General features: G+C 39.4%; 1 long non-coding RNA gene across 1 annotated transcript in view; it reads left to right on the top strand.

Moving 5' to 3' along the window:
- LOC134761775 (uncharacterized) overlaps nt 1-4,446 on the top strand; it is a 91,206-nt gene extending 86,760 nt beyond the window's left edge. Inside the window, exon 3 of the long non-coding RNA XR_010140883.1 lies at nt 4,096-4,446. This is a non-coding gene — a long non-coding RNA (uncharacterized LOC134761775). The remainder of the gene's footprint in view (nt 1-4,095) is intronic.
- Nucleotides 4,447-27,422: the final 22,976 nt, after the last annotated feature.

Below are 27,422 nucleotides of genomic sequence, written 5' to 3'. Positions count from 1 at the left end.
ATAAGAATACCTTATAGGGTTGTTGTGAGGATTATATGAGATAACACATATAAAATCGTAGCATATTTCCATGTAAGGGCATGATACATAGTGGTTTTTATTAATATTATTGCAGGTGAGTGGTAGAGCCAAGATTTTTTGGACTCATTTATCTTAGTATCTTACAGGGCTTAGAGTAGTATATAGTCTTCAGAAGAGAGAGTTGTCACACAGCACAGAGAAAGTGAGTTAACAAAGAATATTTAGGAATAGTTAAGCAAGTAAGGGTCTTCTTAGGCCTAGAGAATGGCAATATTGACAACATATGTACCTAAAAGTATGAAAGGAAAATATCAGAGTTTGATATTTTTGGTGGTTTGCTTCAAAAATAACAATAAATAAATTGCAATGCAGTGAGAGATTATTTTTTAATCTGATGACAGTGCATGACTTCAATTGGGTCAGAGAAAACTAGATGTTCAGATTGGAGGCTGAGGCTTGGATGAGAGGGGATAAAGGCCTGCTCCAGGGTGGCAAAGGTAACAAAAGAAAAGCATAGATTTCAGAGACATCATGAAAGAAGATGCAGGCTCAACAAAGTATCCTGAGTATCTACCATGGGATAGGTGTCATGCTAGGAGCCTGTGTGGTTTTCTCATTGATTTGAAGTTGACAAACTGAGGCTCTGAGAGACTAAGTGATTTGCTTAGTGTCACAGAACTAATAACAGATTTAATGTGGGGTTCTAATTCCAAGGCCAGTTTTGATTTTTAAATATACCTCAACTACCTCTCTTGGAGTCATTGACAGATTGGACATGGAAGAAAGATGAGGGGGGAAGCAAGATAATTGAGAGCATAATAATACCATGAGAAGTCAAGAAGTGAACATGCACTAGCATGCATATATATACATGCACACACACACACATACACAATGCCCCATCCTCCCTGTTATGGTCTGAATGTTGGCATCTCCCTCAAATTCATACGTTGGAATCTAGCACCCAGTATGATAGTATTAAGAAGTGAGAGTCTTTTGGGAATAAAGTTATGAGGGCTCTGTCTTCATGAATGGGATTAGTGCTTCTTATAAAAGAGGTTGAAGGGAGCTGCCTTGCCCATACTGCCATGTGAAGATGAAGCAACAAGGTGTCATCTATAAAGCAGAGATTCCTCACCAGACACTGAATCTGCTGGTGCCTTGATCTTGCACTTCCCAACCTCTGGGACTGTGAGAAATAAATGTGTATTTTTGTAAGTCTGTAAGTCAGCCTCCAATATGAGCATCCAGTTTTCTCTGACCCTATTGAAATTATGCACTGTCATCACATTAAAAAACAATCTCTCACTGCATTGCAATTTATTTATTGGTATTTTTGAGCACCCAGTGTAAGGTATTTTGTTATAGCAGTCTGAATGGACTAAGACACTCCCAAATATATAACAACACACACAGATTCTCTAGTTAATATCCGTAATCACACAGAATCCATAAATCTCTTATCCAACAGCAATGTTTTGAAATAAACTTGAGTAGTATGCCTCCCAAAAAGAACCAAATACAAATAGATATAGTAAAGGTATATGGCCAATTTTTATGGAACAGTTACCAAATCATAGCCCTGTGGTTACATGCATTATGTCATTTAATCACAATAACCCTGTGAGAGTCTTATGAGGTAGGTATTCTCATTGAACCCATTTTACAAAAAAGTGGGAGATGTTGCTTCTAGCTAGTGTTCTCTGTTCCTATCTCCTAGATACAGTCGACATTTTTTAGTTATTCACCTCTTTTTCCCTTTTATTTATTTTATCTTTCTTCCTGCAGACTTACCCTTTTAGAATACGCCCATCAATTTTTACTACCAGTCCCAAAATAGAGCTTCTCTTTTTAGCTCCACCCCAGTCCTGAGCATCTTCTCACTCCACTTGGGAAGCTGAAAACCTCACAGGCCATGTTTTACGGATGCCTGGACACCCCCCAGTGTGAGCAATAAAGCTCTTTATACAGAGGATGGAATTATGGCTCAGTATCTATTTGGGCTTGCTGTTCCTGGAACCAGAGATAGTTTATTTGTGACCAACAGAAAACTTACTAATCTATCTTCTTTAAGTGACTAGTGACAGAAACCCAGCTGAAACTTAAGCAAAGAAAAAAATCGTTTGGTTGACTGGAACTAAGAAGAATCAAAGAGGAGCTGGAATCAGACACTATCCCAAATCTCTCTGTCTTTCTCTCTCTTCCCATATCTCCCTCTCACTTAGAGGATTGTCAACAATAAGAAAAATACAACCTATCTTCCACTGGCTTAAGAAATAAGTCCTTCATTTCCTTCAAGTGTTTGTTCAAATCTCACTTCTTCAGTGAAGCCAACCAATTCTCACTTTATTCAACATCAAAACCTGTCCCTTTGATCCCAGCATTCTTGATTCTTTTTGCCATGCTCCTCTGATCAATTTTTTTCTGCTTACTATCTCCTAACATACTATAGAATTTTCTTACTTACGTTTTTAGTTTATTATAATATCTCTCTTGGCTAGAATGTGAGTTCCACAAGGGTAGGGATCTTGTGTTTTGTTCACTGAGCTACTTCAGACACCTAGAATAGGGTCTGAGACATGGTAGATGCTCAACAAATATGATTGCATGAATGAAAGGGAATCTATTATCTTACACAAGAATTAATCTCAAGGTGAGTGGACCCAGGATTGTTGGTTCAATGGCTCAATGACATAATTTAAAACCATACTTTTTCCATCTTTCCTGTCTGCCATCCTCAGCACTTCAGCTAAGCCTCTTAGGCTGGCTCTTTTCATGTTTGCAAGATGGCTGCTGCAGTTCCAAGTATCACATGTTGACAAGTATCACAGATTGATAAGACATATGTGGCAACAGCAGAAGGACGGTTGCTAGCTGCTTCTTTTCTGGCTCTATTTTTTTCTTTAATCAATGAAAAGTCATATATTATTTTTTAAAAGCCACACTTGCATATATAACAACTGAAGTTAAGGTAACTGGTTATAGTTGTTGCATTAGTTTCTAAGCTAACCCTTACAAACAAGAATACTTATTCTTTTTTTTTTTGAGATGGAGTCTCGCTCTGTCATCCAGGCTGGAGTACAGTGGCGTGATCTCAGCTCACTGCAAGCTCTGCCTCCCGGGTTCACGCCATTCTCCTGCCTCAGCCTCCTGAGTAGCTGGGACTACAGGTGCCTGCCACCATGCCCAGCTAATTTTTTTGGAGAATACTTATTCTTAATATAAGTTACTCAAGTGCAGCAGTGTGTTAATTTTGGAAGAAATAAGTCAATGTAAATGTATGAAATGTTAGGAAGGCATTTCTAGGTATAGTAAGTGTAATAATTCAACATTGCTTTTGAAAAGTATAATAGCTAGAAAAATTACTTTTAAAAATCTATAGTAGTTTCTTATTTTGATAAAATTCTTAGAGAGAAATAAAACATGAGGAGATCTACCATGAAGATGACTAATGGGAAGGTGTTCTTGATTATATTAAAGTAAGGCAAAGTATCTTTAAAAACTGTGAAAATGTATTTTAAAATACAAATTTTCTGTACGGTATAATATAGCCAAAATATATGAGAGACAATTTATTTGTTTTTTGGCTTAATTGATGGAATGCATATTTTATTTAACCTATGTTATAGGTCAAACGGATTAAAAAATTAACTTTTGCTAAGATGAGACAGTGGTAAGGGGTCTCTTGAACTCATTTAATATTACTGTTTGAAAAAATAAAGAGTATATGGTGTAAAAATATTAATTTAAAAATGGACTATATTGGTTGTAATCTTGTTCAACATTATCTGTAAGCCTCATGCTTATAAAATCTGAAGCAAAAATAACTACAGATCACCCTGTTAATCCTTTGGGCATTCCTAGTTGAATTAAGTTTGTCCTTGTTAAAGAAATTATCTTTGTTTTTTTCCCCCTCAGGCATGCATGTAAAACAGTTCCTGTCTCAATGTATGCCTTAGGCAAAAAGTTCAGTGCTCAATTACCTGCTGTCTGAAGTCTCATATTTTGCAGCAAGCAAGTGAAATAGCATTTTAATCAGAAGTCTTGACCTCTGCTCTTCTTTTCCCTTCACAGCACTGCAAGCTATTTGGCATATGAAGGTCTTGACCTGAGAAAACCATCTTGGATAACCACAGCAAGGAAAAGGAAAAATGCAACACCTAGGAGATTTCAGTAAACAGTAGAATCATGCCAACCTAATCTGTGTTAAAATGCTTGGAATGTGGGAGCCGCTGATGATGCCTGTTGTCTGTGTGTCTGACTGAATCCTTTCTTTTCTCAGAGCAGCAAAGCAAAGCCTGGGAACCAGGCCAAATGCCTGCCACTTACCTTAAATTGATCAGCCACTTTGAGATTAAAACCCCTGAAAGCTGCCACACCGTGAAAACAAGGCCTCCTTCACATTAAAGGCAAATTGCGACTTTGGGTTTGCTGTGATCTTTTTTCCATTTTATCCAGTTTTTCACAGTGCACTTTTTTCCCCCCTTTCCATTTATGCTCCAATATAGAAGCCAATAGTTACAGCATCTTGGCCAAGCATTCATTAAGGTTTATAAGAACAAAATTTATGGTTATTTAGGAGTTGGCACAAAGGCAGACTGTTGCTGGAAAAAGAAAAAGAAATACAGGTGGGAAATAGAAGCCTCCACAAAGGCCCACACTATACAGTAGTGTACTAGGCTCTAGTAGTGGGCTGGGAGGAAAATGAAATAGTATTTGAAGCCAGCTACTCTTCTATTCTGAATCATTCTCATTTATGGCTCTGCAGATTATTGAAACAAGTATACTGGTTATTCCAAGAGATTTTTCTGTCCTGGGTAAATGCTACCATTTACAGGAGCTGACAGTAGAGATAAATAGATGTGTGCCAATCTGAGTGATCTGGCAATTTGGCTAAAGGATAAAGTGCATTTAAAAAAGAAATATATACATATATATAATTTATATATTTATATATATAGAAATATATATGTATATATTGCTATATAGATAGATAGAATCATATATATATATATATATGAGATCAGGATGAGGGCTTTCCCATAAAGAGAAGGGTCACATTATCCTCTTCAGCAGACCTTACATAATGCTGAGCCTGTGTTCCCAAAAATCTAGGGTGTGGGTAAAACACACCCTTAATCTTAGAATTCGGGTAGTAATGTGGAATTCTGATGCAGGCTGGAAGGCTTTATTCTCCTTCAGGAAATACTGTTAATGATTCTTCTTCCTTTAAAAAAATACCTTGGCTTTCTTTACTAGGGGAATAAGAAAGCTCTTTGCCCTATCTTTTGCAATATTTTTTAAGTAAGCCCTTTAAAAATATAGTTTAGTTTCTACTCATTGTTGTCTAAGAACTACCTAGAGTACTATCATTTATTGAAAAAATATACAGCTTCAGTGTTTCACGATGTAAACTGTTCCTAAAATATCACTTATTTTAGCTGCACCGGTAACTCACTATATGACTTGGGGCAGGTTAATTTACATATTCAGCCATCTCCCATTCTCAAATAGGAATACTAATAACAATTATAATAATAAAACATACTATTCCACTGTGATGAGGTACACTGTGATGAAGCATTTGCTTCTACTTCCATAACTTTGCATATGCTAGAATATTTTTCCCTTTCCTCCCCATGAAATTAAGTTCATCATTTTTACTGATACTGTTTTGAAAACCTTCCACCTGATTCTTTTTATTCCTGTTTATCAGCATCACTTCAACATGGATATACATACTGATATTTTAACCCGCATTTGTTCACAGGTTGCTCTGCAACAGACCTATTTAATTGTGCATGGATATAAGTGATTCCTCCTAACTATACATGCTTAAAACTCCCCAGGAGAAAGGGGAATGACCTTCCTGATATCTCTCCACTATTCTTGTAACAGTCCTCTGTTCTGAAAAGACACTCATTAAATCTGGAAAATTGAAGATGCACAGAATCTTTTGTATCATTTCGTAAAATGCCAGCTACAACTCTGGATGCATGAGCGCATATGTGATCATCATTTACAAATAATACTGATAATTTCTGAGCTTGGGTTAGTCTGTTAAGCAATCATAATAAGTCATTTGCCTTGTTTTGTGGAGTGTCAGAAAGCCACAGCCATGATAAAAGGAAACACAGAAAAAGCTATGGCTCAGTCTGTTGGTCAACTCTGTTTCTGCCCCTTTTTAACTAGTTTGTCTTACAAGTTTGTCGTTAAAATTTTCCATCACACCTAATAGACTTTTATCTTGATCATCAATTTTATAACTTCTAAGTCTTCATACTTCATATTTCCTATTAATTGTGATTAAGTTCTGGGGTGCATGTGCAGAACGTGCAGTTTTGTTACATAGGTATGCATGTGCCATGGTGGTTTGCTGCACCCGCTAATCCATCCACTACTTGAGGTATTGCTCCTAATGCTATCCCTCTCCTAGCCCCCCACCCCCTGACAGGCCCTGGTATGTGATGTTCCCCTCCCTATGTCTATGTATTCTCATTGTTCAACTCCCGCTTATGAGTGAGAACACGTGGTGTTTGGTTTTCTGTTCTTGTGATAGTTTGCTAAGAATGATGGTTTGCAGCTTCATCCATGTCCCTACAAAGGACATGAACTCATTCTTTTTTATGGCTGCATAGTATTCCATGGTGTATATGTGCCACATTTTCTTTATCCAGTCTATCATTGGTGGGCATTTGGGTTGGTTCCAAGTCTTTGCTATTGTGAATGGTGCGATAATAAACATATATGTGCATGTGTCTTTATAGTAGAATGATTTATACCATTACTGGGTATATACCCAGTAATGGGATTGCTGGGTCAAATGGTATTTCTAGTTCTAGATCCTTGAGGAATCGCCACACTGTCTTTCACAATGGTTGAACTAATTTACACTCACAGCACAGTGTAAAAGCATTCCTATTTCTCCACATCCTCTCCATCATCTGTTGTTTCCTTACTTTTTAATGATTGCCATTCTAACAGGTGTGAGATGGTATCTCGTAGTTTTGATTTGCATTTCCCTAATGACCAGTGATGATGAACTTTTTTTCATATGTCTGTTGGCTGCATAAATGTCTTCTTTTGATAAGTGCCTGTTCATATCCTTTGCCCACTTTTTGATGGAGTTGTTTGTTTTTTTCTTGTAAATTTGTTTAAGTTCTTTGTAGATTCTGGATATTAGCCCTTTGTCAGATGGATAGATTGCAAAAATTTTCTCCCATTCTGTAGGTTGCCTGTTCACTCTGATGATAGTTTCTTTTGCTGTGCAGATGCTCCTTAGTTTAATTAGATCCCATTTGTCAATTCTGGCTTTTGTTGCCATTGCTTTTGGTGTCATGAAGTCTTTGCCCATGCCTACGTCCTGAATGGTATTGCCCAGGATTTCTTCTAGGATTTTTATGGTCCTAGGAGGGACCCTTTGATCTATTTTGAGTTGATTTTTGCATAAGATTTAAGGAAGGAGTCCAGTTTCAGTTTTCTGCATGTGGATAGCCAATTTTCCCAACAATATTTATTAAATAGGGAATCTTTTCCCCATTGCTTGTTTGTGTCAGGTTTGTCAAAGATCAGATGGTTGTAGATATGTGATGTTATTTCTGAGGCCTTTGTTCTGTTCCGTGGGTCTATATATCTGTTTTGGTACCAGTACCATGCTGTTTTGGTTACTGTAGCATTATAGTATAGTTTGAAGTCAGGTAGCCTGATGCTTCCAGCATTGTTCTTCCTGCCCAGGATTTTCTTGGTTATGCGGGCTCTTTTTTGGTTCCATATAAAGTTTAAAGTAGTTTTTTCCAATTCTGTGAAGAAAGTCGGTCGTAGCTTGATGGGGATAGCATTGAATCTATAAATTACTTTGGGCAGTATGGCTATTTTCATGATATTGATTCTTCCTATCCATGAGCATGGAATGTTTTTCCATTTGTTTGTGTCCTCTCTTATTACCTTGAGCAGTGGTTTGTAGTTCTCCTTGAAGAGTTCTTTCACATCCCTTGTAAATTGTATTCCTAGGTATTTTATTCTCTTACTAGCAATTGTGAATGGGAGTTCACTGATAATTTGGCTGTCTTTTTGTCTGCTGTTGTTGTATAGGAATGCTTGTGATTTTTTCACATTGATTTTGAATCCTGAGACTTTGGTGAAGTTGCTTATCAGCTTAAGGAGATTTTGGGCTGAGACAATGGGGTTTTCTAAATATACAATCACGTCATCTGCAAAGAGAGATAATTTGATTTCCTCTCTTCCTATTTGAGTATGCTTTATTTCTTTCTCTTGCCTGACTGCCCTGGCCAGAACATCCAATACTATGTTAAATAGGAGTGGTGAGAGAGGGCATCCCTGTCTTGTGCCAGTTTTCAAAGGGAATGCTTCCAGCTTTTGCCCATGCAGTATGATATTGGCTGTGGGTTTGTCATAAATAGCTCTTATTATTTTGAGATATATCCCATCAATACCTAATTTATTGAGAGTTTTTAGCTTTAGCATGAAGGGCTGTTGAACTTTCTTGAAGGCCTTTTCTGCATCTGTTGAGAGAATCGTGTGGTTTTTTCTTTGGTTCTGTTTATATGCTGGATTACATTTATTGATTTGCATATATTGAACCAGCCTTGCATCCCAGGGATGAAGCCCACTTGATCATGGTGGATAAGCTTTTTGATGTGCTGCTGGATTTGGTTTGCCAGTATTTTACTGAGGATTTTTGCATCGATGTTCATCAGGGATATTAGTCTAAAATTCTCTTTTTTTGTTGCGTCTCTGCCAGGCTTTGGTATCAGGACGATGCTGGCCTCATAAAATGAGTTAGGGAGGATTCCCTCTTTTTCTATTGATTGGAATAGTTTCAGAAGGAATGGTACCAGCTCCTCTTTGTACCTCTGGTAGAATTTGGCTGTGAAGCCCTCTGGTCCTGGAATTTTTTTGGTTGGTAAGCTATTAATTATTGCCTCAATTTCAGAGCCTGTTATTGGTCCATTCAGGGATTCAACTTCTTCCTGGTTTAGTCTTGGCAGGGTGTATGTGTCCAGGAATTTATCCATTTCTTCTAGGTTTTCTAGTTTATTTGCATAGAGGTGTTTATAGTATTCTCTGATGGTAGTTTGTATTTCTGTGCGATTGGTGGTGATATCCCCTTTATCATTTTTTATTGCATCTATTTGATTCTTCTCTCTTTTCTTCTTTATTAGTCTTGCTAGTGGTCTATCAATTTTGTTGATCTTTTCAAAAAACCAGCTCCTGGATTCATTGATTTTTTGAAGGGGTTTTGTGTCTCTGTCTCCTTCAGTTCTGCTCTGATCTTAGTTATTTCTTGCCTTCTGCTAGCTTTTGAATGTTTGCTTTTGCTTCTCTAGTTCTTTTAATTGTGATGTTAGGGTGTTGATTGTAGATCTTTCCTGCTCTCTCGTGGGCATTTAGTGCTGTAAATTTCCCTCTACACACTGCTTTAAATGTGTCCCAGAGATTCTGGTATGTTGTGTCTTTGTTCTCATTGGTTTCAAAGAACATATGTATTTCTGCCTTCATTTCATTATTTATCCAGTAGTCATTCAGGAGCAGGTTGTTCAGTTGCCATGTAGTTGAGTGGTTTTGGGTGAGTTTCTTAATCCTGAGTTCTAGTTTGATTGCACTGTGGTCTGAGAGACAGTTTGTTATAATTTCTGTTCTTTTACATTTGCTGAGGAGTGCTTTACTTCCAATTTTGGAATATGTGTGATGAGGTGCTGAGAAAAATGTATATTCTGTTGATTTGGGGTGGAGAGTTCTGTAGATGTCTATTAGGTCTGCTTGGTGCAGAGCTGAGTTCAAGTCCTTGATATCCTTGTTAACTTTCTGTCTCGTTGATCTGTCTAATGTTGACAGTGGGGTGTTAAAGTCTCCCATTATTATTGTGTGGGAGTCTAAGTCTCTTTGTAGATCTCTAAGGACTTGCTTTATGAATCTGGGTGCTCCTGTATTGGGTGCATATATATTTAGGACAGTTAACTCTTCTTGTTTAATTGATCCCTTTACCATTATGTAATGGCCTTCTTTGTCTCTTTTGATGTTTGTTGGCTTAAAGTCTGTTTTATCAGAGATTGGATTGCAACACCTGCTTTTTTTGTTTTCCATTTGCTTGGTAGATCTTCCTCCATCCCTTTATTTTGAGCCTATGTGTGTCTCTGCACATGAGATGGGTCTCCTGAATACAGCACACTGATGGGTCTTGACTCTTTATCCAATTTGCCAGTCTGTGTCCTTTAATTGGGGCATTTAGCCCATTTTCATTTAAGGTTAATATTGTTATGTGTGAATTTGATCCGGTCATTATGATGTTAGCAGGTTATTTTGCTTGTTGGTTGATGTGGTTTCTTCCTAGCATTGATGGTCTTTACAATTTGGCATGTTTTTGCAGTGTCTGGTACCAGTTGTTCCTTTCCGTGTTTAGTGCTTCCTTCAGGAGCTCTTGTAAGGCAGGCCTGGTGGTGATAAAATGTCTCAGCATTTCCTTGTCTGTAAAGGATTTTATTTCTCCTTCACTTATGAAGCTTAATTTGGCTGGATATGAAATTCTGGGTTGAAGATTCTTTTCTTTAAGAATGTTGAATATTGGCCCCCACTCTCTTCTGGCTTGTAGAGTTTCTGCTGAGAGATCCGCCGTTAGTCTGATGGGCTTCCCTTTGTGGGTAACCCGACCTTTCTCTCTGGCTGTCCTTAATATTTTTTCCTTCATTTCAACCTTGGTGAATCTGACAATTATGTGTTTTGGGGTTGCTGTTCTCGAGGAGTATCTTTGTGGCGTTCTCTGTATTTCCTGAATTTGAATGTTGGCCTGCCTTGCTAGATTGGGGAAGTTCTTCTGGATAATATCTTGAAGAGTGTTTTCCAACTTGGTTCCATTCTCCCCGTCACTTTCAGGTACACCAATCAAATGTAGATTTGGACTTTTCACATAGTCCCTTATTTCTTGGAGGCTTTGTTCATTTCTTTTTACTCTTTTTTTCTCTAAACTTCTCTTCTCTCTTCATTTCATTCATTTGACCTTCAATCACTGATACCCTTTCTTCTACTTGACCGAATCTGCTACTGAAGCTTGTGCGTGTGTCACATAGTTCTCGTGCCATGGTTTTCAGCTCCATCAGGTCATTTGAGGTCTTCTCTATGTTGTTTATTCTAGTTAGCCATTCTTCTAGTCTTTTTTCAAGGTTTTTAGCTTCTTTGTGATGGGTTCGAACATTCTCCTTTAGCTTGGAGAAGTTAGTTATTACCAATCTTCTGAAGCCTACTTCTGTCAACTTGTCAAAGTCATTCTCCGTCCAACTTTGTTCCATCGCTGGCGAGGAGCTGCGATCCTTTGGAGGAGAAGAGGCGCTCTGGTTTTTAGAATTTTCAGCTTTTCTGCTCTGGTCTCTCCCCATCTTTGTGGTTTTATCTACCTTTGGTCTTTGATGATGGTGACCTACAAATGGGGTTTTGGTGTGGGTGTCCTTTTTGTTGATGTTGATGCTATTCCTTTCTGTTTGTTAGTTTTCCTTCTAACAGGACCCTCAGCTGCAGGTCTGTTGGAGTTTGCTGGAGGTCCACTCCAGACCCTGTTTGCCTGGGTATCACAAGTGGAGGCTGTAGAACAGCAAATATTGCAGAACAGCAAATGTTGCTGCCTGATCCTTCCCCTGGAAACTTCGTCTCAGAGGGTCACCTGGCTGTATGAGGTGTCAGTCGGCCCCTACTGTGAGGTGTCTCCCAGTTAGGCTACTCGAGGGTCAGGGACCCACTTGAGGAAGCAGTCTGTCTGTTCTCAGATATCAGACTCCATGCTGGGAGAACCACTGCTCTCTTCAAAGCTGTCAGACAGGGATGTTTAAGTCTGCAGAAGTTTCTGCTGCCTTTTGTTGAGCTATGCCCTGCCCTCAGAGGTGGCATCTATAGAGGCAGGGCACCTCCTTGAGCTGCTGTGGGCTCCACCGAGTTCAAGCTTCCCAGCTGCTTTGTTTACCTAGTCAAGCCTCAACAAGGCAGACGCCCCTCCCCCAGCCTCGCTGCTACCTCGCAGTTCGATCTTGGACTGCTGTGCTAGCAGTGAGAAAGGCTCCGTGGGTGTGGGACCCGCTGAGCCAGGCACAGGATATAATCTCTGGTGTGCCGTTTGCTAAGACTATTGGAAAAGCGCAGTATTAGGGCAGGAGTGTCCCAATTTTCTTGGTACCGTCTGTCATGGCTTCCCTTGGCTAGGAAAGGGAATTCCCTGACCCCTTTCGCTTCCCAGGTGAGGCAATGCCCCGCCCTGCTTCAGCTAACACTCTGTGGGCTGCACCCACAATCCAACCAGTCCCAATGAGATTAACCCTGTACCTCAGTTGGAAATGCAGAAATCACCCGTCTTCTGTGTCCCTCATGCTAGGAGCTGTAGACTGGAGCTGTTCCTATTTGGCCATCTTGGAACTCCCCATAGTCCCATATTTCCTAGAGGCTTTGTTCATTCCTTTTTATTCTTCTTTCTCTAATTTTGTTTTTTCTCTTTATTTCATTAAGTTGATTTTCAATCACTGATTTCCTTTCTTCCGCTTGATTGATTTGGCTATTGAAACTTGTGTATGCTTCATGAAGTTCTCGTGCTGTGTATTTTCAGCTCCATCAGGTCATTTATGTTCTTCTCTAAACTGGTTATTCTAGTTAGCAAGTCGTCTAACCTTTTTTCAAGGTTCTTAGCTTCCTTGCATTGGGTTAGAACATGCTCCTTTAGCTCAGAGGAGTTTTGTTATTATCCACCTTCTAAAGCCTGCTTCTGTCAATTCGCCAAATGCATTCTCTGTCCAGTTTTGTTCCCTTGCTGTCAAGGAGTTGTGATCCTTTGAAGGAGAAGAGGTGTTCTGGTTTTTGGAATTTTCAGCCTTTTTGCACTGGTTTCTCCCCATCTTTGTGGATTTATCTAACTTTGGTCCTTGATGTTGGTGACCTTTGGATGGGGTCTTTGAGTGGAACTGCTATTCCTTTCTGTTAGTTTCCCTCTGACAGTCAGGCCCCTCTGGTGCTGGTCTGCTGGACTTTGCTGGAGGTCCACTCCCAATCCTGTTTGCCTGGGTATCACCACTGGAGGCCGCAGAACAGCAAAGATTGCTGCCTGATCTTTCATCTGTAAGCTTCATCCCAGAGGGGCCCCTGCCAGATGCTAGCCAGAACTCTCCTGCATGAGGTATCTGTCGACCCCTGCTGAGAGTTATCTCCCTGTCGGGATACACGTGGGTTCAGGGACCCACTTGAGGAGGCAGTCTGGACCCTTAGTAGAGCTTGAACTCTGTGCTGGGAGGTCCGCTGCTCTCTTCAGAGCCATCAGGCAGGGACGTTTAAATTCTGCTGAAGCTGTGCTCACAGCCACCCCTTTCCCAAGGTGCTCTGTCCCAGGGAGATGGGGGGTTTTATCTATAAGTCCCTGACTTGGGCTCTGCCTTTTTTTCAGAGATGCCCTGTCCAGAGAAGGGAAATCTGGCAGTCTGGCCACAGCAGCCTTGCTGAGCTGCAGTGGGATCCGCCCAGTTCAAAATTCTCAGGGGCTTTGTTTACACTGTGAGGGGAAAATCGCCTACTCAAGCCTCAGCAATGGCAGATGCCCCTCCCCCTACCAAGCTCAAATGTCTCAGGTCAATCTCAGACTGCTGCTGTGCTGGCAGCGAGAATTTCAAGCCAGTGGATCTTAGTTTGCTGGGCTCCGTAGGGGTGGGACCCGCTGAGACAGACCACTTGGTTCCCTGGCTTCAGCACCCCTTTCCAGGGGAGTGAACTGTTCTGTCTCACTGGCATTCCAGGCGCCACTGGAGTATGGAAAAAAGAAATTCCCACAGCTAGTTATGTGTCTGCCCAAATGGCCACCCAGTTTTATGCTTGAAAACCAGGGCCCCAGTGGAGTAGGCACTGGAGGAAATCTCCTGGTTTGCGTGTTGCGAAAACCGTGGAACAAGTGCAGTATCTGTGCTGGAATTCCTCAGACTCAGTCCCTCAAGGCTTCCCTTGTCTAGGGGAGAAAATTCCCTGCTGCCTTATGCTTCCCAGGTGAGGCAGCACCCTACCCTGCTTCAGCTCATCCTCCATGGGCTGCACCCACTGTCCAACCATTCCCAATGAGATGAACCGGGTACCTCAGTTGGAAATGCAGAAATCACCCACCTTCTGCGTCGATCTTGCTGGGAGCTGCAGACCAGAGCTCTTCCTATTTGGCCATCTTGCCAGCCTTGACAAAATCTTAAGAGTGGTTCTGTATTTCTTTAGCTATCAAATATTTATGGAGGTCCCGGTATATATTTAATGTTAAGCTAAGGATAATTCAAAAATCACTATATAAAATGAAGTAGTTGGTAAGAAAATACAAACAAGCAAATGACTGCGTGTAGCAATTTGCTTTGCATTTTGTTGCAGAGGGTAACAATCTGAGAACAACTCAAGATAATACACTAAAGAGTCATATTTCACGATTAAACAGACAATTTGGACAGTTCAAAGAGTATACATTGAAAACACCATCATAGATCATATAAGACTTGAACAGCGTCTAGAGGGATGATGGAGAAAGGCTCTTTAAGAGGGGAATGGCATAAACAAAGGCGTAGAAGTGGGAATGATCTTGGTTAGCTCAGAAAGCAGCCAAACAGGCTTCAGAGGGAGAGGTGGGAGTGTAGCTAAAATGTCATGGGAAATAGGATTGAGAGAGAGACAAAAGCCAACTAATAGAAGGCCTTGAAAGTCAAACAGAGGAGTTGTAACTGTCTTGGGAGAAAAATAGGATCCTCTTAATATTTGGAGTCCAAGAACGAAAGATTTTAAGATGTTTATCCTTTTTTTTTTTTTTTTGGTGCAAAGAGCCCCGAATCCTGAAACAGAATACCTAGGCTATAGTCTTGGTTTCACCATTATAAAAATGTGAAATCTTGAGCAAGCTAGTGGATCTTTCTGAGCTTTAGTTCTTGCATTCACAAATTGGGGATGAAAATACCAGCCTTACCAGTCAGGTTCAGCACACCATTAAGCCACTGCAGCTACACAGGTGTGAGGAAATGAGGATCTGGAGGGTGGCAGTGGCTACAGCAAATGAGTGGGAGAAACAAATCAAAGAGATGCTGCAGAGGCTGACATTGTGTCATGTAGGTGACTTTGGTCTGCCTGTCTCCAGAAAAAAATAACATTTTCAATTCACTTCTTTCCCTGAAACTTTATCTTCTCACCTCAGGTCCTCTACAAATCCTCACATTTTGCTGTTCTCTTTCTTCCCTTGTCCATTTTGGGACAGAGTATTTTTGTCCCTACTTACGTCACCCAAGAGGGTTCAGACTCTCTCTGAGGAGTCACCAACAGATTTCCAAAAGACCTCTGTTGTCTACTGTTTCTTCACCACTCAGCTTATATGCTTTCATCTATTAACCTGTTAACATCTTTCCTTAGTAATGTATATCTTTCCTTCTTTTGAGTTCAAGTGATTGTTTTATTGTAAAGGCAAATAAACTGTTACTAAAGTAAACTAATACATGTGAGTTACAGGTGTCACTGCATGTATGTATTGACTGAATATCTGCTAGGAAATGAGATGTGAAATTTAAGCATGCTGTTGGAATTACATACATATTTTTGTTTAAAGCACATTTTAATGGTTCTGTAAAAGTATAACATCTTCCTCAGAGCATATAAATGATTAGTATCAAAATTAGACATATAAACACCATGTGGGTTCACTATTTTTTCATTATTTCTGCCTGCTGCAGAACTAGCCCTGTGACCAGGTTCTGGCTGCATCTGAAATCACATGCACACTATATTAGTCCTTCCCTCATCTTCCATTCTGGGCTAAGGGAGTCCAGAATGGGCACCGTTAGCAACTCCTAATGGAAGCTCTAATTCCTACTTAGAAGCAAACAGTAGGAAATTAAATCAGCTCAATCTAAAAAGATACAGTGGCAATTCTATTTCACAAGGGATGCTGGCTAAATAGTTAACGCAGAGTGAACGCCTCCTATTCTTTGATTGGGAAGCCTTTCAGACCTTAATTACTGTGTTCTGTGAATCTGTGAGAGATGTTGGTAATGTCCTTTCTTATTTATTTATTTATTTATTTATTTATTTATTTGTTTTTAGATGGAGTCTCGCTCTGTCGCCCAGGCTGGAGTGCAGTGGCACAATCTTGGCTCACTGCAAGCTCCACCTCCTGGGTTCACACCATTCTCCTGCCTCAGCCTCCCACTTAGCTGGGACTACAGGCATCCGCTACCATGCCCAGCTAATTTTTTGTATTTTTAGTAGAGACGGGGTTTCGCTGTGTTAGCCAAGATGGTCTGGATCTCCTGGCCTCGTGATCCACCTGCCTCAGCCTCACGAAGTGCTGGGATTACAGGTGTGAGCCACTGCGCCCGGCCGTACCTTCTTATTTTCTGTATCTCTCCAGAGTTTCTGCAGAGTCTGATTCTAAATGACTTTTATTTCCCACCTAAAAAATTATTGAGAGTGATGTCAGCAGGAATCACTATTTGATCATCATCACCCCACAGAAGCATCAATTTTAATAACCACACATGGATGAGAGTACCTTTGAGAGAGTCTGGGAATCTGGTGGACAAGTTCCAGCTTACCATTGAAGAAGAAAATTTGAGAATAGATGCATTGAAGAGGGTAAGAAAAACAGTTTCATTTACCTATGTCACTCCTCTAAGGTGACATAGCTCAATACCAAGAGAGATTCCTTTAGTCTGTGATTTATCCTATAGGAAAAAGTGAGAGTATAGTAAGTGAGCACCCAGCCATGGGGTGCTGCCAAAGAGGCCCACTTGTTTTTAGCCCCACCCAGCACAGCTGAGTGGCTGGGAGAGGCTGGAAGCAGAGAAGAGAGATGGGGACTCACAGCAACCAGGGCATGGAGCTCAACCAAAGGCCTTGGATGCTACTAACTGCTTTGGAGACTTCATCAGAAAACCTGACCATTAGCTGCTTGGGAGAGCTTGCCTGCAGAATCCTTCAGCTGGCTCATGGGCACCCCCGACACTGTGTACCTCACTCCTGCCTCTGACTGCGGCTGGCTCTGTGCATGCCCCTGTGAACAGAAAGTACAAGCCTCTGCAGATGGCTTATGAGCTTGCACAGACAACCAGCCTGATTCTGAAAAATAGGAAGAAGCTATACAAACTTGAGCATTTCAGGGCACTGACCTAGGAACAAGAAATGGTAGCCTTTTTTTATCTACCATGGCTTGTGTGATTGAGAGAAGACATACGATCTTAAGTATTCCTCCTCAAGAGGAAACAAGAGATGTGGAGTGGGCAAATCCATAGATAAGTTCTGAGAGAGCCTCAGAAATACCTAGTCAGGCTGGCTAGTGATGGTATTTCTCTTCTGAAGCTAGTCAGTACAGATTTGAGGAGGTGATTACTTTTTCAGGTGTCTTTACTTTAAGGAGCAAGAAAAACCAAGTAAACACGATACTATCAGAGGAATATAATACTTTTCCAGTAACTGACTCTAAAGAAATGGAGATCTACAAATTGCCAACAAATAATTTAAAATAATTGTTTTAAGGAAACTCAGCTGTGTTCAGCATCTTTTCAACACAGATAGACAACTCAACATAATCAGGTAAACAAAATGAGAAGTTAACAAAGAGAAATTATAAAAAAGAACCAAACAGAAATTCTGGAATTGAAGAATAGGATGAATGAATAAAAAAATGCAACAAAAAGCATCAAGAGCAGACTAGATCAAGCCAAAATAAATCAATACATAAATATATAAATAAAAGAAAAAAACATGAACTCAATGCAGGTCATTTGAAATTATCCAGTAAGTGAAGAAAAAAGAATGAAAAGAAACAAAGGCTATGGGATTTATGGGACACCATCAAGAGAATTATTTTATGAATTAAGGGAATTCCCAAAGAAGAAGAGTGAGAGAAAATAGAAGAAAAGCTCATTTAGGGAAATAATAACTTAAAACTTCCCTAATCTAGGGATAGATATGGACACCCAGGGATATGACACATTATAAACAAACTGTCAAAAATCAAAGTCAAGGAGAGATTTTTGAAAGCAGCAAAAGAGACTCATCACATACAAGGGAATGCCCATTAAACTATCAGTGGGCTTCTCTGCAGGAATTTTGCAGGCCAGGAAAAAGTAGATAATATATTAAAAGTGCTGAAAGAAAAAATTGCCAATCAACACTACTTTACCCAGCACGTCTGTTTCAGAAATGAAGGAGACATAAAGACAAACAAAAGCTGAGGGAGTTCATCACCACTAGACCTGCCTTATAAGAAATGCTAAGGGAGTTCTTCAACTGAAATGAAAGAATGCTAGTTAGCAATACAAAAATATATGAAAGTATAAAATAAGTATATAGTCAAATTCAGAATACTCAAATACTGTAATGATGGTGCGTAAATCAATTTAAACTCTAGTATAAAGGTTAAAATACAACAATATTAAAAATAACTAGAACTACAATAACTTGTCAATAGATACGTAGTATAAAAATAGATTGTGGTATTATATTTCAATATGCTCCACATAGAAAGACAAATACAGCATTATCTTATGTGTGTGTGGAATCCAAAAAAGTTGAACCTGTAGAAGCAGCAGAATGGTGGTTATCAGGGGCTGGAAGGTAGGGAAAATTGGGAGATTTAATCAGAGTGAAAACTTTCATTCATAATGTGAATAATTTCCGGAACCTAATGTATAGCATGGTCACTCAAGTTAACAATAATATCTACTTGAAATTTTTTAAGAGAGAAGATCTTGACTGGGTGCATTGGCTCACACCTGTAATCCCAGCACTTTGGGAGGCTGAGGCAGGTGGACCACCTGAGGTCAGGAATTCAAGACCAGCCTGGCCAACATGGTGAAACCCCATCTCTTCTAAAAGTACAAAAATTAGCCAGGCTTGGTGGTGGGCGCCTGTAATCCCAGCTACTTGGGAGGCTGAGGCAGAAGAATTGCTTGAATCTGAGAGGCAGAGATTGCAGTGAACCAAGATTGTGCCATTGCACTCCAGCCTGGGTGACAGGGCGAGACTCAGTCAAAAAAAAAAAAAAAAAAAGGGTAATACTGTGATTGATATGTCAATGAGCTTGATTGTGATAATCATTTTGCAATATATACTTATATTCAAAACCATGTTGTATCTTTAAATATATACAATTTTCATTTGTCAGTTATACTCAATAAAGCTGAGGGAGGGAAAAGGGTCTCTTTTCCACACTTTTCCAAATATTTCACTATTTTTTTCCTTCCTGTTAGCCACCTGATCTTGCTGATTACTTGTTACCAGCACAACTCTCTTTCTTCCTGTTCACTCATTTCTTTCTTGAGTCTCCTTGTGTTTAGGATTAGGAAAAGTGAAACAATTTAGGATTAGGAGAAGTGAAAGAAGTAGGAAGTCACACTGCTAATGACAAGTCCTGGAGATGATGTGGTGGAGCAGAAACTCATGCTAGTGCTGGAGAGAGTGTAAACTGGTAAAACCAATTGGAGATCAGTTTGGCAATAGATATTAAAAAGATGCTCAGCACCTGACCTGTAATTATCAATTACAACAATTATCATTAGGGCGGACACCTAGCAAGTGAGGTCTTACTATGTGCAAGTGATATGGTTTGGCTGTGCCCCCACCCAAATCTCATCTTGTTTTGTAGTTCCCATAATCTCCACGTGTTGTGGGAGGGACCAGGTGGAGATAATTGAATCATGGACGTGGTTTCTCCCATCCTGTTCTCATGATAGTAAGTTAGTTCTCACGAGATCTGATGGTTTTATAAAGGGCTTTCCCCCCCTTTGTGGGATACTCACTCATTTTCCTTCCTGCTGCCGTGTGGAGAAAGATGTGTTTGCTTCCCTTTCTGCCGTGATTGTAAGTCTCCTGAGGCCTCCCCAGCCATACTGAACTGTGAGTCAATTAAACCTCTTTCCTTTATAAATTACCCAGTCTCCTGTATGTCTTTATTAGCAGCATGAGAACGAACTAATACAGGAAGACCGTTTTTGCTGCTTTATTCTCTTCAGGGAGGTTCTATCATTATCCTAATTTTACTAATGAGGAAACCAAGGTGCAGAGAAACTAAAAAACACACCCAAAGTCATACTGTTGTGGTAGAGCTGGGGTTTAGATTGGAGGAATTAGGTTCCAGAGCACCAAATATTGCCTGTAATAATGCAGGTCCCAGGAGTGATGATTATGAGTATTCTCTGCAACACTACTTAGAACAATAAAAAGGTATGAATAGCCTAACTTGCTACTTGAAGAGGGAATGTGTGGATATACCCATGGACTATTGTTAGGAGCTAAAATGAATGAACTGGATCTACAAATATTAACATGGAAAATCTCAAAAATAGAATCTTGCAGGAAGAAAATCAAGATACTGCAAAATACACACAATAACACCATGGATGGAAATTTTAAAACACATAAAACAAAAATACATAGTTTACAGATAATTACATATGTAGTAGTTAAAAACCTTAGATGAGAATGATATAGTCCAACTGAAATATGTCTTACCTTGAGAGATGAATGGAGTAAGTGATAAGGAATGGAGGTGATTTTCTGTTTTTATTTAACACAAAAAAGAAAGTTGATGAAAACATGGCAAAATATTAACATGTTTAATCCAGGCACTGGGTACATAAGTATCATATTTTTAAATTCATTTCTGTATGTTTAAAACATTCTATATAAGCATTTTGAAAACACTTAAAAAAGAAATGAGAAATTAGCCAAATTCTTACATGGAGGAGACCATCAATTTGGTGGCTTTTCAAGTCAAAACAAGTAATTCTTGAGTACAGATTAAGTTCCCAATATGGTGAGGGAATAAAAAAATAAGGAAAAGGCACTTTCTGGGAGTCTAGAGATCAGTTAAAAATACAGAGCCAGGCCAATACAATAACTAGGAAACAACATATGCATAGGCAGGGATTTGTGTAACACAACCTAAACTTACTAGAGAAATTTCACTTGAGAGGTTTTAGCAGCTTGTCTATGGTCAGTGTTGCAGAGGAAAGATGACTTTATTGGGCTAGTCTTTGACCTATGGCTGGCTCTTTGAGTATGATGCCTGATGTGAGTGGTAGCTGAGATTCAGCTCTCAAGGAATGGAGGATAGGAAGCACTTAGCTATCCACCCACATTGACAGCCTGTTTCTGACATAGAGAAGCCAAAAATGTAATTTTATTATTTTTTTAGCCAGCTCTGTTTATATATCTCATGTCCATAGATTTGGTGTAATTACAGCCTAGAGATAATACCTAAGGTATTTATTGAACAAGTTCATTCTGACTGGGTAATATTTGTTATTTATTTAGCTCTCTAAATGTACACGGTACTTGACAAATATGTAGAAAGACAAGTTTCCTGCCCTGGGGAGTTTATGTTCTAATGCAGACAAACAGAACAGAAGGGGTGGGATCTTGAAGACTTGGCAGATTGGGAGAGGCTGGCTTGGTAGGAGAGAAGGGAACCTGAAGACTATGGAAAAGTGAGACTGGGAATGTGAAAGGAATAGAGGACTTTTAAAGACATCCTTTAAGAGTAAACACAGTGTTCAATCAGTATAATGCTTTTTTTTCTTTTTTTTGAGATGGAGTTTTGCTCTGTTTGCTCAGGCTGGAGTGCAATGGCATGATCTCAGCTCACTGCAACCTCTGCCTCCCAGGTTCAAGCAATTCTCCTGCCTCAGCCTCCCGAGTAGCTGAGATTGCAGGTGTCCATCACCACACCTGGCTAATTTTTTTTTTTTTTTAATATAAACGAGGTTTCACCATATTGGTGAGGCTGGTCTTGAATGCTTGACCTCAAGTGATCCACCTGCCTTGGCTTCCCAAAGTGCTGGGATTACAGGCATGAGCCACTGTGCCCAGCCTAGTATAATGTTCTTAAAAAAGGTTTTTGAGGATGGGGGTTAAGGGGAGGGAGAGCATTAGGACAAACACCTAATGGATGTGGGACTTAAAACCTAGATGACAGGTTGATGGGTGCAGCAAACCACCATGGCACATGTAAACCTATGTAACAAACCTGCATGTTCTGCACATGTATCCCAGAACTTAAAAAAATAAAATAAAGTTTTTGAGGGTAGGGAAAAAGGTTAAGACAAATGAATCTGATTGTGACAATAGCAAGATTAGTAGCAGAAGCATTATTATGTTAGCAGCAGCTGTAGGGTATTGAAGCTACCATATGCCAGGCAATGATGCAGTGCATCTGTGCTAGACTCCTTGTATACATTGTTTCACCAGTTCTAAAAGGCTGATTTTAGTGTCATTACTTTATATTTGTGGAAACTGAGGTCCAGAGAGGTTAGATAACTTACCCAAAGTGACACATCTGGGAAGTGAATAAGCATGAATTCAAACTTAGATATGACTCCAAAGTCCATGCTTTTTACTCTATGCTCCCCTCCAGACAAAGAGAACATTAAGGAATAAGGAATAGGCAGGAGGGTTAGGACATAGTCAGGCTAATTGTATACCTTCAGCAACGTTAAATGCAACCACCTCAGCATTTAAGGGGGTAAATTTCCTTATGTGAGAAAAAGTAGAGTCGCCGCTAGTAGGTGAAATGACTGAACTAAATTGCAGTTATTGCTGGGAAATTTAAACAAGACAAATTTGTTGAGTGTTATGCTAATGTTCTAGGAGAACAGTCAGAGAGTAGAAAGATATGGTATTATCATGGAGGAAACCAGCAATGAGGAAAGATGACAGACTTAGCTTCAAAATTCCTTAAGAAGTGGACATTTAAGAGCTCTGGATCTGCAACTAAATATACCTTCCATTGTTTTGTTTTTTCTTTTTTTTGAGATGGAGTCTCGTTCTGTCTCCCAGGTTGGAGTGCACACTCAGGCTGGAGTGCAGTGGCACAATCTCGGCTCGTTGCAATCTCCGTCTCTCGGGTTCAAGTGATTCTCCTGCCTCGGCCTCCTTAGTAGCTGGGATTACAGGCACACACCACCACACCCAGCTAATTTTTGTATTTTTTGTAGAGACGGGGTTTCACCATGTTGGCCAGGCTGGTCTCAAACTCCTGACATCAGGTGATCCACCTGCCTCAGCCTCCCAAAGTGCTGGAATTACAGGCATAAGCCACCATGCCCAGCCTACCTTTCTTTCTTGAGTCTGTGATCAGGTTGTTTTGGCTGCCTGTCTCTCCCCCTGCAACCCACTGCACAAGGTTCCACTGGCATGGAAATCAGTCTGTCTGTGTATTTCTGTTGTCAACCTATCCATCTTTATCTATCTAATAATCTCCCACCTCTTTTCCAAAAGGATTTAAAATAAGTTTTAATAAAATTGTATTAACAGATATATCTGTAATATATACATGATTATATATATTCAATTAGATAATATAGATAAAATTATCTCCAATAAGGTTAATAAAAGTAAAATGATTATAAATTTACCTGAAATACTCTTTCCCAATCCCTCACTCCCACTCAACCACCTACCCATCACACTTCTATTCATATTTTAAGGCCCCACTCAAAATTCATTGTCAATCTGATGCTTCTATGTTGTTCTACCACTGTTCCATGTACATAATTTTATGATAGCATTTATTATATGATCTTATAATTAGTTTCATGTAAGTTTTCTTAATAGACTATAAGGTCCTTGAAGGTGGGAACCAAGTTTTACTTAAAGTGTCTGGCATGTATTAAGTACTCAAATAGTTATTGAATAAGTCAATGACTAGATAAAATGAGAATCAAGGGAAAGAAGAGGAAGCAAGTATGCTAAGTGTATGGATTGACATGTACTTCTGTTGCTGAGCATCAGATTTGATTCTGGAAGCTAGGGCAAAAGATAAACACAAAGTCACATGATTCTCATCATCAAAAGGTAAAAGCAAACACATTCTCAGGGAGGCAGTGTTTATGGCTATTTATGTCTGATTAACCTTTATTTGTTATAAGTAATATGCAATAAGTAATATATTCTAAACTGATTTTTTTCAAGCAGAAGGTTCATAGTAAATAAAGTTATCTCCTTAATAAGGGATGGCCAGGTTGTCAAAGAGCTATAACCAGAATTTCCCAGTGCCACTGACAAAAGATCCCTAAATTTATTAAGAAATGTGACAATATTACCATGAAAATGCTTTTTGCTTTGTTGTTGATGAGTTAGTATGCCACCAAAGGAAATATCATTCTAATCACCAATGAATGTAATTCACAGCAGCATTTAAAAAAATTGTATGTCAAGTGCCTTCTTTTTCAGCATATTTATTTTTTAAATTTAAACATATTTTAAACAACAAATAATAGTTGTATATATTTATGGGGTACAATGTGATGCTTTGAGATATATATATATATATATATATACACACACACACACATTGAGAAATGATTATATCAAATTGATAATCACCTCACATAATTTTTTGTGGTGAGAACATGTAAAATTTATTCTTTTAGCAATTTTGAACTGTACAACACATTAGCTATGGTCACCTTGCTGTGCAATAGATATTGAAAACTTAGTTCTCTTGTCTAATTGAAACTTTGTACCCTTTGGTCAACCTCTTTCCATTCCTTTCCCCTTCTCCCACCTCTGGTAATCACCGTTCTAAGCTTTATTTCTATGAGTTTGACTTTTTTGGATTCCATATATAAGTGAAATCATGTGGTATATGTTTTTCTGTTCCTGGTATATTTTAACATAATGCCCTCCAGATTCATTCACGTTTTTGTAAATGACAGAATTTGCTTCTTTTTAAAGACTGAATAATATTTATAATTGTATATATGTATAAAAACACATTCATACTCTATTCTTGCATTGATGGACACAGGTTTGTTCCATATCTTGACTATTGTGAATAACAGCATATTTGTTTTGAAACATGTGGTTCAGTAAATAGAAGATGCATCTTGGAATCAAGCATCCTTAGGCTCAGTTCCTAGCTCTGCCATTTATTTGCTATGCGATCATGGAAAAATTATAGTATCTCTGAGCTTCAGTCCCTCGTCTGTAAAAATTCTATAAGCAGTGTATACAGCAGTATATGTCAAACACGTAGGGATTTCATATGGTAGCCACTCAATCAATGATGGTTATTATCAAAGGCAAAAAGGCAATTCTTCCCTGGTTACCTTTCATTAGGGTATTTGAAACCATTCCCTGTGGTTTAAGAATGGTAAGTGAGGAGTAAACACCTTTCAGGTTGTTTCCCTGGGGTGGTTTGCCTTTGACTGTTGCTTTGCTGATTATGGCCAAAACAATCACTGTCTTAGCACTCACCCTGGGGATGAGCCCATATATTGCCAACATGGGAACTGAAAATTTTGTCTATCTGAAGCCCTCTTGCTTTGAATAGTACCATTTTCTTCTTGGCATCTAACCCTGCTAAGCAGATACTAGAATTTTCTTATATTTATGCTTTGTCTTTTTGTATTTTTTTTTTCTTTTTAGTAGAGATGGGGTTTCATTATGTTGGCCAGGCTGGTTTCGAACTCCTGACCTCAAGTGATCCTCCTACCTCGGCCTCCTAAAGTGCTAGAATTACAGGTGTGAGCCACTGTGTCTGGCCTATGCTTTCTCTTTTTAATCTTCACAGCCTGCATCCTGGTCACTTACCTGAACTCACCTTGTTTCAGTTCATTCTAAAGAAATGACCAGGACAATCTTACTCAAGCTCTGAGTTCAAGATTGAATTATCACTTTCAAGAATTTAAGATATAAGACATACTAATGTAGTCAGATTGTGGATTCATCCATAGGGGTATTTTGCTTCTGCACCAAAGGACATTTTTTGAGGAGTCTCGAAAGGTTATGAAAATACCCATTATTTTTAGTAACTTTCTAGTAACCTATTACCTATATATCTAGAATTGCTTTCTTTCCTCAGGGTTGGCTCCTTGCGACAGACAGTGACATATGTAGGGTAGAAAGAGCACCAAAAGATAAAAGGATATAGATTTCCATCCCCAGTTTTATCTCAAGCTTTCTGCAGATAGTGGGAAGCAGTCACCCAAGGCACATAAGCTAGGGGTGCTTGAAATAGAGGTGATAATTGGGGTCATGTGTTTATTTCAATAAAGAAGAAGTGAAGAGAAAAATGCTCTGATCTGGTGACTTCTGATTTCCTCAGAAAATAGACCTTCAGAAGGAAAAAGCAAGGAGATATCTAGACACACATAGAAAAGAAATGATAAAGGTCTGCCTACAAGGAAGGCTAGTAGTAACTATAATAATAGACACCATTGACTTAGAACCTTCTGTTCCTGGTTTTCATTCCCTTTTAAAATCCTAATTAGTGCTAATCAGAAAAAGACTATTTAGCATCTATTTAGGTGTTGAAATTCTGTAGCTTCTCATTTATTTTCTGTAAAGTTAAACTATGCAGTTCTTCATTAATCACAAATATTTATTAATTGATTACTGCAAGAAAGGAAATGAGCCAGGTTTTGTAGTACAAATAAAGTAGCATATGGCTGCAGTGGACGTTTGTAGGATTTTTTTTTTTTTTTGGTGCTCAGTATTCAAGCTCCTTTTTACTTGTGGACATGCTCCAATGTGTGGTTCTGGTGAAATGGAAGCAGAATGGGGCAGATGTCCCTTTTGTCTTACTCTTCTTGTATCTAGGGTATGAATGTATGATGTAAGCTGAGGTCATTTCTCCTTTGGTACTTTTATCCTGAAAACAGTGACCCAAAAACACAAAGATTGTTTAGAAATTATTATATGGTGGCAAAGAGAGTCAAGCAGCAGTCATGTCCCCTGGGGCAGGGATGATGCGACCAGCAGCAGTATCTTAGCCAGATTGTTCCTATGGCTTGACTTTGACTATGATTCTTGTTTTGGAGTCTGATACCTGCTTTCTGAATCTGCTTCTTCAGCTTCCGTTTGATATTTTGCCTCAGTTAGCTAGAGCAGATTTCTATTATTTGTCAGCCAAGAAGTCTGATTGATGAAATACAAACACAGCTCCTTTCTCCATATGTGTCTCTGGGATTCAGTCTATTTCCATCTTGTGACTTCACCATTTCAGCCTGGCTTCCAGAGTTGCCACAGCAGAGAAAGCGAGAGTGTGAGAACTCATACTCTCTCTTAAACAGTTTGGCCCAGAAGCACACAAAGCACTTTTTCTCATGGCTGTTACCCAGAATCAGTCACATGACCTCACCTGACTGCAAGGAGTCAGGAACTAGACCCCTGTGTGTCTAGGAGGAAGAGGATGTTCACATATGGGTGGATATTAGTAGTCTGTGTCATAGACAGTGTAGATGAAGTGGTAAGAGTTCACTAAAAGCAGAAAGTGATGGAGGTTTAGAAGGTCAGAGAAAGTGTATCAGAAACAGCTTGAGTGCTTCCTCTGGTTACTCTGCACCAACATCTCCTGAACCATTAGTCTTAGCCACAGAGCCCAAGTGGTTCCAGCACCCGCTGCTACCCAG

This window comes from Pongo abelii, chromosome 6 (assembly GCF_028885655.2).
Source record: "Pongo abelii isolate AG06213 chromosome 6, NHGRI_mPonAbe1-v2.0_pri, whole genome shotgun sequence".
Taxonomy (NCBI): domain Eukaryota; kingdom Metazoa; phylum Chordata; class Mammalia; order Primates; family Hominidae; genus Pongo; species Pongo abelii.
Note: the sequence above shows the minus strand (reverse complement) of the source record. Positions and strands in the feature narration are given on the sequence as shown.